Source organism: Chrysochloris asiatica, unplaced genomic scaffold (assembly GCF_000296735.1).
Source record: "Chrysochloris asiatica unplaced genomic scaffold, ChrAsi1.0 scaffold00036, whole genome shotgun sequence".
In the NCBI taxonomy this organism is placed as follows: Eukaryota; Metazoa; Chordata; class Mammalia; order Afrosoricida; family Chrysochloridae; genus Chrysochloris; species Chrysochloris asiatica.
In genome coordinates, this window is record NW_006408554.1 from 10,490,335 (window position 1) to 10,500,912 (window position 10,578).

General features: G+C 40.0%; 1 protein-coding gene and 1 pseudogene across 1 annotated transcript in view; one reads left to right on the forward strand and one right to left on the reverse strand.

Moving 5' to 3' along the window:
• The window catches only part of PREX2 (phosphatidylinositol-3,4,5-trisphosphate-dependent Rac exchange factor 2), a 482,194-nt gene that overhangs the window by 466,643 nt on the left and 4,973 nt on the right, over positions 1-10,578 (reverse strand). The gene's annotated exons all lie outside the window — the stretch shown is intronic.
• LOC102817088 lies at positions 7,137-7,637 on the forward strand (annotated as a pseudogene).

The following is a 10,578-nucleotide window of genomic DNA, read 5'->3' on the forward strand; positions in this document are numbered from 1 at the left end:
GTTTGGCAGTTGAGATGTAGCTATCCTCCATGAGGCGATAAACCAATAAGAGGATTAAGAGTGGAAGCCCTAGTAGTGTAGTGGGTTTTTAGTTAGACTGATAATTACAAGTTCAGCAGTTTGAATCTACTAGGCTGCTTGTGGGAGAAAGATGAAGCTTTCTACTCCCATAAAGATTTACAACGTTGGAAATCCTATAAAGGGTCTCTATGAATCAGAACTGAATCCATGACACACAACCACCACCATCACACCACCCTAAGTCCCACTACCAACATGATCCAATTTATGGGAGATTTCCAAGGGTGTAGCATGCAACACTCTTAACCTTACAAAAGATAAAAGGAGAGAACCTTGAGTAGAGAGAGAAGGAACCACTATCACCAAGATAAAAAAGTCAGGACTAGAGCACATCCTTTGGACTAGGGTCTCTGAGCTGTGAAGCTCCTAGACCCAGGAGAATTTTGATGCCAAGATTTATGGAGAGCTCCAAAGACTACAGGTCTATGCATGCTGAGCCGAGACAAGGACCTTTCCCCAGACCCAACAAAGAAAAATTCTTCTGCAAGAGTCAACACTCTGAATTTGAACTTCTTGCCTCCTAAACTGTGAGAGAATAAATTTCTAGTAGTTCCATCCATTCACTTGTGGTATTTTTGGTATAGCAGCATTAGGTAAGTGAAACAATGAGAATGTTTTCTTTTGCTCTAATTACTCTACTTTGTCTTTGCATCCACCTTATGGCTTCAACATATGTTATGGTTGTTAAGTGCCATCGAGTCGATTCAGACTCACAGTGATCCTGTATAGGATTTATGAAGAGCATCTGGTGAGTTTGAACCACCAAACTTACGGATCAAACTTGACCTTGCGGTTAAGTGCTTATCCTATAGCACCGCACCAAGACACATAAAATCAGTTTATTTCTAAATTTCAAACTTCTGCCCCAACTTTTTTCTTAAATTTCACATTCCTGTCTTCAAAGTTCTAGCAGAATTTACGGTTCAATGTTTCTAAAGTCAAATTCACTTTTCTCCTCTTTCCATTTCTAAGTTAATGACAATGTCCATTTCGGCTACAAAACTAGAAACCAGAGCTGCTGTTGTTGTTGTTAGGTGGCATCAAGTCAGTACTGACTCACAGTGACCCTATGCACCACAGAATGAAACACTGCCCGTCTGTGGGCCTATCTCACAGTTGTTGCTACACCTGAGCCCATTGCTGCTACCACTGACCTATCAAAGTTTCTGTTCAGCTTTTGTACCTCCTCACTTCTTCCATTTGCTTTAGCATCTCTACACTGGAGACCAAGTTTCAGAGTCTATTCTGACATCCATTTTGGTCTTTTTCTTCTTTCTTATCTTCTCAATGACTTTTTGCTTTCTTCCTGTATGATGTTCTTGATGTCATCCCACAACTCTTCTAACCTCCAGACTTTAGTGTCGAATGCATCAAATCTGTTCTTCCGATGATCTCTAAATTCAGGTGGGATATATTCAAGGTCATATTTTGGCTCTCGTGGACTTGTTTTCATTTTTTTCAGTTTCATCCTGCATTTGTATATGAGCAATTGATGGTCTGTTCCATGGTTTGCCCCTAGCTTTGTTTTGGCTGATGATAAGGTGCTTTTCTACCATCTCTTTCCACAGATGTAGTCAATTTGATTTCTGTGTATTCCATCTGGTGAGATCCATATGTATGAAAAGATATTTGCAATGAACAAATCATTGGTGTTGCAAATTTTTACCATGCTATCTCCAGCATCATGTCTATTACCAAAGCCATATTTTTCAACCACTGATCCTTCCTCTTTTTTTCTAACTTTTGCATTCCAATCACCAGTAATTATCAACACATATTAATTGCATGTTTGATCAATTTCAGACTAAAGAACTTAGTAGAATCCTTTGAGTTCATCATCCCTGACTGGTTTGTAAATTTGAATAATAATGGTATTAACTGGTCTTCCTTATAAAAAGGCGTGTAGATATTATCCTATCACAGACAGAGTTGAACACTGTAGCTTATCTTTATATGTTCTTTTTGATGATGAATGCAACACTATTCCTCTTTAATTTGTCATTCCCGGCATAGTAAACCATTATTGTTAGATCAAAAATGGTTTCAATACCACTTCATTTAAGCTCACTAATGCCTTGTTGTTGTTGTTGTTAAGTGCTGTCGAGTCGGTTCCGACCCATAGCGACCCTGTACAGGGTTTCCGAGGGTGTAAATCCTTACGGGAGTAGACACTGATATTTATGTGTAACAGTTCATTTTTGAAAATTTCCAATTTTCCTAGATTCATAGTTCATACATTCCATGTTCTGATTATTAATGGATGTTTTTTACCAGAATACCATCCCTTTTTCTCCATTCTACTTAAACCTCCACTTTTGAGTGATCACAAAATTTTAAAGGTGTGGTGCTGTGGGCTAATGCGTCAGACTGCAAAGCCATTTGAACGGCAGAGTTGGTGGTTCAAGCTCACCAGCTGCTCCTTGGAAACCCTATACCCTCACTATGGGTCGGAATCAACTCGATGGCACTTAACAACAACAACTACCTACAAAATGTCTCATCATTTGGGTTTTTGATATGTTTCCCTTTGGTTTTGTTTGGTTGTGTCTTGTTTGTTTTCCTTCTCTATAACTTTGACAAGATAATCACTGTTTCTTAACTGAGCCAATAAAAGGAATCCATAATGGGCAACCCATACTCTAGTCTTTGCTCCTTAACCAGGCTGACAGAATTCACCAGCTAAGAAACAATTTTAATCTGAATAGATACTATTATTATGCTAATGCAATGGTATTCTAATAAAGCATAATTATGCAGATACATCTCTAGATGTAGTGAGTGGGTTCCAAAGGAAAAGAAAAACACCCACTGCCATTGAGTTGATTCCCACTGTATGCATAGTGATTCCAAGGTGGTAAATCTTTGCAGGAGCAGAAACCATCATCTTTCTTCTGTGAGGAGTTTGAATTGAACTTCTGACTTCAACCGCAGCAGTACAGTGCTTATCCTACCGTACCACTGGGGTTCCTAGCTATGATAAATACCCCAGACATCAGAATTAAGAAAGAACCCCATTTAATTCATGGTGTCTTCACCACAAGAATCAAAATGTTCTGAAGCTCGTTTCCTGATGCCATCATACATTCATGTTAATAGGAGGAAAAATTTAAAACAAACCAAAGCAAGTCATACCATGAGTAATGCCTCGCCAGGGAGATCAAAAGGGTTTTGGTAAAAATAGGGTAGAGTATGCAGAGACTGAGGGCAAGATCACTTTAGGATCAGAGCCTGTATTACACAAGGTAGACTATGTTTATACTTCCTGTGGTTTCTATAGTTACTGGCCTGGGCTCTTCCTTAACATATTTCAGTCCAGTCAGTTCTGATTCATAGTGGCCTGCCAACCTTTCGGCTAGTGGTCAACCACTTAACCACTGAACAACCAGGGCTCCTTGTACTCTTCTTTAATAAATGTTGTTGTTAAGTGCTATCAAGTCCATTCTGGCTTATAGCAACCACTTATAGGGTTTCTGAGAAATAACTGGTGGTTTGAACCATGAAGTTAGCAAGCCAGTGATTATCATAGTGTCACACCAGAACTTGGTTTTAATAACTAGTTGTTGTTGTTGTTGTTAAGTGCCATCGAGTCGATTCCAACCCAAAGCGATCCTCTACAGGATTTCCGAGGAGCAGTTGGTAAGCTTGAACCGCTGACCTCACAGTTCAAACAGCTTTGTAGTCTGGCGAATTAACCCACAGCACCGCACAATAACTAGCAGTGACTTTTTAAAGGTGATAATCTTCCATAGATTAAGAGGAACAAGGAAGCAGCTTCTCTCTATGCATGTGTGGATTGCTGAAGAAACAGTGTTTGCTGAAGACCAGTAAGATGGGGGAAGCAGGTGAAGAGAGCTAACCCCAAGATGAAACTCAGAGACAACGATTCAGAAACAACTGACCTGGCAACTTCTTCCAATGGGAAACCCCCTTCCCAGTACCAACCATAGATGATCTCACATTTGTCTATTTTTATCAAGGGAGCATGTTTATCCTCACAATTGACTCTCAATGCCTACAGTTAAAGTAAAAATGGAACCCTTCTCAAAATGGACTAAACTTACCTCTCTAGTTTCATCACATGTGGTGGTGGTGGTGGCGTGTTGAGTCCCTTCCAATTCACAGTGACCGTATATAGGGTTTCTGAGGCTATAAATATAAAATTTATGGAAGCAGAAAACTTCATCTTTCTCCTGAAGAGAGACTGGTAGATTCAAACTGCTGACCTTCAGGTTAACAGCCCAACTAGTAACCCACTGAGCTACCAGGGCTCATACTAATACCCAAAAGGTATTTATCTGCAGGCACAAAGAATAGTTTCATTCCAGAGTGACAGGGTTGGCCACATCTAGGTAACATTGCACATGCTGTGCTTCCTAGATAGAAAATTCCCTTCCAGCACTTCTGCTTATCCATCAAGTTGTTGTTGTTAGGTGTGATCAAGTTAGTTATGACTTATAACATCCTTATGCATAACAGAATGAAACAATGCCTGGTTGCGCACCAACTTCACAATAATGTGCCAATCCATCATGTGGGGGAGTGGGGGACTCCCTCTTGTTCACTGACCCTCCACTTTACCAAACATGATTTCCTTCTCCAGGGACTGGTTCCTCCTGACAATATATCCCAAGTATGAGTATAATGAAGTCTGGTCATTTTGGAATCTAAGAAGCATTTGGGTTGCACTACTTCCATCACAGATTTGTTTGTTCTTCTGGCAGTCATGGTATTTGTAATATTCTTCTCCAACACCATAACACAAACCCACAAATTCATCTATGGTCTTCCTTATTTGCTGTCCAACTTTCAAATGCATATGAGGCTACTGGAAATAGTATGGCTTAGGTCAGGAGCACCTTAGTACTGAAACTGACATCCTTACTCTTGAGCCCTTTAAAGGGCTCTTGTACAGTAGATTTGTCTGTTACGTCATTTGATTTCTTGATTACTGCTTCCATGAGTGCTGACTGTAGATCCAAGAAAACTGAAGTCTCTGACAACTTCAATCTGTTCTTCATTTATCATGATGCCATTTATGGTTCCAGTGATGAGGATTTTTGTTTTGTTGGAAAAAGAATATCTTATTTACAAGGGTACTACGGGAAAGATTGCATTGAGAAAAGAAAGACGCAAAACTCTGAGGCATACTCATATAAAAAGGGCAGAGTAAAACATAATCAAAATCACAATGATGTCTTACTGATGACCAACATGTGTGGCTCTTTATAACTACTGCAGTATTAGAGGAAAACAGTAATGACTTAAAGGCCCTCCTAGGAGCCCAATGCACAGTATTCCATCCATCTAGTTGTCGTTAATTGCCACTGAGTCAGTTCTGACTCATAGAAAGTCTGTATAGTACTCCTGAGAAATGTGGTTATTATAGGTAAAGAAATGCACCTCAAAGAGTTTAGGAATTTGTCAATAAATGAGGCAGAGGATTCATAAGCTGGGGTATCTAAGACCAATGGCTGGACAATCAACATAAATTACAATATCCTTTCTTCATAACAAGACATGTAGCTCAAAAATGTGCCAACAGTGTGGGATGACCCCATTCTTACTTGCCATAAACAACCCCAGCTTTCTTCCATTTCATAATGCAATTATTAGTAGCACTTCCTTGCACTTTCAGATGTTTGTTATTGTTGCTGTGTGCTGTTGGGTGAATTCCAACTCATAGAGACCCTATATAGGATTTCCGAGGGGCAGCTGGTGGATTTGAACCACCGACCTTTTGGTTAGCAGTCCAGTGTTTATCCTAGACCATACATTATATCTTCATCTTACCTTAATGTCAGTTGCCCATAGTAAAACTTACCTGCTCAGTACCAGTTACATAAGTTGTGGGCCACAATGAAAATTGAAGATGTGAGGTCCCTTGTTCCAAAAGCAAAGAAAAAAGAAAAGGTGCTATCAAAGACACTAACATATGAAGCTCTTTTCTTTCATGTATCTTTTCTGCTCATATACATGCTTCACTGTCCAACAAGACTTTAGTTGCAAAACACAAGTTCAATGAAAAAAATTAGTAAGGCTTTCAAGAGGGTGATGCTGTTCTTGTGTGCCCTGGAGTCGACGCAGACTCATAGGGGCCCTATATAACAAAATAGTACTGTTCCATAGGATTTCCTAGGCTCAGAAACCCTTTACAGGGTCGCTGTAAGTCAGAAAGGGCTCAATGGCATTTAACAACAACAATCTTAACAGGCGGGAGTCCAGTGGCTCTGTAAGATAAACACTGGACTTAAAACCACAAAGTCAAAACCAGCCCAGCCAATCGGCATAAGAAAGATGAGGTTTTCTGCTTTCACAAAGATTTACACTGGAAACAGTGCCACAAAGCAGAAGTCTGGTGATAGGCTACCAGCCTAAAGATTGGAGGTTCAAACCCATTCAGCTACTCCATGGAAGAAAAGGTCTGGCAAACTGATTCTGTAAAGATGACAGCCAATAAAAACCTACGGAGCACACTTCTACTCTCTAACACATGGAGTTGCCATGACTAGGAAGTCAGTGCCACAGATGCTAAAAATAACAACAGATACAAAGCAGAAAGAATGATTCTCTTTGGAGCGGAGTTAAGATTAGAAGGGGACCATAGTCCTGGTGTGACACTGTGGGTTTATGCACTGGACTATAAGGGTTTATGCACCGACTCTGGTAGCATAGTGGTTACGAATCGGGCTGCGAACCTTAAGGTCAGCGGTTCGAAACTACCAGCTGTTCCGTGGGAGAAAGATGAGGCTTTCTACTCCCGTAAAGATTTACACCCTCGGAAACCCTGTACAGGGTCGCTATGGGTCGGAACCGACTCGACGGCACATAACAACAACAACAAAAGGTCAATGGTTCAAGTTGACCAGTCGCGCCTCGGAAATCCTATACAGAATCGCTATGGGTTGCAACTGACCTGACAGCACTTCACAAAAACAACAATAGTTCATTAAAGGTTTCATGAAGTTGTGCCTTGAAAGCCCAGTAGAAGTTCCCCAATTAGCTAAGCGCCTCCAGGAGTAAAGGCAAAGAGGTCCAAGAAAACCTGGCACCTTTTTATGAAGATGGCACTGAAAGCAAAGAAGGAAGCTCCTACTCCTCCCAGAACCAAAGCCAAAGAAAAGGCATTGAGGACCAAGAAGGCAGTGCTGAAAGAGGTCCACAGCCACACACACACACATGCACACACACACACACACACAAAAGATCTGCACATTACCCACCTTCCTGCTGCTCACGACACTGACACTCCAAAGGCAGTTCAAATATACTGGAAAGATGCCCCCAGAAGAAATCAGCTTGACCATTATGCCATCATCAAGTTTCCTCTGACTACTGAGTCAGCCATGAAGAAGACTGAAAATAACAACACGCTTGTGCTCATTGTGGATGTCAAGGCCAACAAGCACCAGATCAAACAGGCTGTAAAGAAGTTCTATGACACTGACGTAGCCAAGGACAACACCTTGATCAGGCCTGATGGAGAAAAGAAAGCAAATGTTCCACTGGCTCCTGACTACGATGCTATGGAGGTTGCCAACAAAATTGGGACCATATAAACTGAGTGCAGCGGGCTAATTCTAAATGCGGGCTAATTTTAAATGACAAAAGCTTTGTTCACACTAGAAGTTTGTGCCTGCATGGCAAATATGAGATGCATACAGCCAGACTGTGTGGCATGGACACTATGTCAAAAACAGATCTGAGGAGCGTAGAGGAGGTGCTCACTTCCTAAAAGGCCAAAGGGCTGTGATTGATAAAAAGACGAGAGAAGAATCAGAAGTAAGATCTTGGTGAGACAAGTTTCCCCAGTTTAATAATCTTTTAGTCAAAGGAAATACTATTTTGTTTGCTTATTAGTGGATCTATTAGTAAAAATATGTTCTTGATAGAACTAAAAATACATTTTTTATCTCTTCTTCCTTTTCCTAATAAAGATAAGAGTTACCCTTCATCCATGCTAATGGCTTGAAGCAATGACATCTAAAACAATACCTAGTCTAACAGATGTTTAAATTTGACTTAGGGCTATACAATCAAATTTTTGTAAACAATTCACCACTCATTTACAAGTTAATCTTTAAGACTAATTTATTGTTTTCCTTTATTTCTGACCATTCTCTTAGGATAGATTTCTAGCAGAGGAATTACCAGGCCAACAAGTTTAAATATTTTTAAAGCTTTTGAGGAGTACAGATTAGCTGTTTAGTTACATAGTCAGAGGCAGGTTACCCAATAAGCAAGATTAGCACTGGTTCACTTGTGCTTATTTACAGATTGGTACATAAGCAAAAATAAGGCCATGTTTACCTTGATTACTGGGTAATCCAGTATTTTGGTGCTACTGTAGCAGAAGTACTACAAGTAAAAGGCTTTAGCAAACAAATTTCTTTTCTTTCAGTTTAGGCGGCTAGAAATCTGAACTCAGAGTGCACTTGGCTCTGGAAGAAGGTTCTTTTCTCTTTTTAGCTTCTGGTTCCCGGCAATATTCATTCTGTTTGGCATCTCTCTTCCTCATCTCTGCTCCTCTCCCTATTGTTTAATCTCTTCTGTATCTCAAAAGAGACTGATTTAAAACATACCTATAGTAACCTTCCACCACTCGTTTGTCATTTGGGGTTCTGTGGTGGCTTGTGTGTTGCTACAATGCTGGAAGCTGTGCAACCGGTGTTTTTAATACCAGCAGAGTTGCCCATGGTGGATATTGAGGGAAGAGATTTCAGCAGAGCTTTCAGACTGAAACAGAAGGAGAGGAAAATCACTTCTGAATAGTTAGCCACTGAAAACCATATGAATAGCAACAGAACCTTGTCAGATAGAGAGTCAGAAGATGAGTACCTCAGGTTGGAAGGCACTCAAAATATAACTGGGGAAGAGCGGACTCCTTAAAGTAGAATTAACCATAATGACTTGGATGGAGCAAAGCTTTTGGGGCCTTCATTAACTCAAAATGAAGAGAAACAGCTTCAAATACCCATTAATAATTAGAATGTGGAAAGCACAAAGTATGTAGGAAAATTGGAAGTTATCAAAAATGAAATGGAATGCATAGAAATTGATATCCTAAGCATTAGAGCTGAAAGGGACAGATTTTGGCAATTTTGAATCGAACAATCATATGGTTTATTATGCCAGGAATGACAAATTAAAGAGGAATAGCATCACATCCATCATCAGAAAGAACATTTCAAAATCTATCTTGAAATACAATGCTATCCATGATAGGATAATATCCATATGCCTACAAGGAACACCAGTGTATACCATTATTCAAATTTACGCACCAACCACTGAAGTCAGTTATGATGAAATTAAAGAATTCTACCAGTGTCTTCAGTCTCAAATTGTTCAAACATGCATTCAAGATTCATTGATAATACTGGTGATTGGAATGTGAAAGTAGGAAACAAAGAAAAATCAGTAGTTGGAAAATATAGCCTTTTTGATAGAAATGATGCTGGAGATCACATGATAGAACTTTGCAAGACCAATGACTTATTCATTGCAAGTACCTTTTCCAACATTAACAGCTACTGTAGGCATGGTCCTCACCAAATGAAATACATAGGAATCAAATTGACTAGGTCTGTGGAAAAAGAAAATGGAGACATTTGATATCATCTGCCAAAACAAGGCCAGAGGCCGACTATGGAACAGACCATCCATTGCTCTTGTGCAAGTTCAGTTGAAGCTGAAGATAATTAAAGTAAGTTCATGACAGCAAAACTGCCACCTGAACTGAGAGACCACCTAAAAAATAGACTTGATGAATTAGGCACTGATGACCTAAGACCAGAAGCATAGTGGTATCACATTAAAAACATCAAACATGAAGAAAGCAAAAAGTCATTTAAAAGGCAGGAAAGAAAGAAAGGACCAAATGGAAGTCAGAAGAGATTGAAACTTGCTTTTCAATGTAGAGAAGCTAAAGCAACTGAAAGAAATGATGAGGTAAGCAATGAATGGGAAATTTCAAAGATACGTTCCAGAAGAAAAAGTATTATAATAATATATACAAAGACCTGGAGTTAGAAAACCAAAAGGGAAGAACATGCTCAGCATTTCTCAAGCTAAAAGAACTGAAGAAAAAATTCAGGGCCCAGGTAACAATACTGAAAGGTTCTATGGGCAAAATATTGAATGATGCTGGAAGCATCACAAGAATATGGAAAGAATACACAGAGTCACTGTACTAAAAAGAATTGGGCAATGTTCAATCAATACAAAAGGTACCATGTGATCAAACACCAATGACATTGGAAGCGAGGGAAAAACAGCAATGCAGCTGCGAGCTAAGTCCAACCACGTTCAATACAGTGAATTCGGGTGGAGCCCTGGTTGGCCAGCAGTTTGGCAAGACCTGTGGACTCCTGGGCCCAGAGTCAGTGACATAACCACAGAGGACTAGAGTGGAGAGTGAAGTGCCCAGCTGATAAGAGACGGCATATGCACACGAACACCCACACTTGCAGATAATACCCACTTGACCTGGCTTCAATG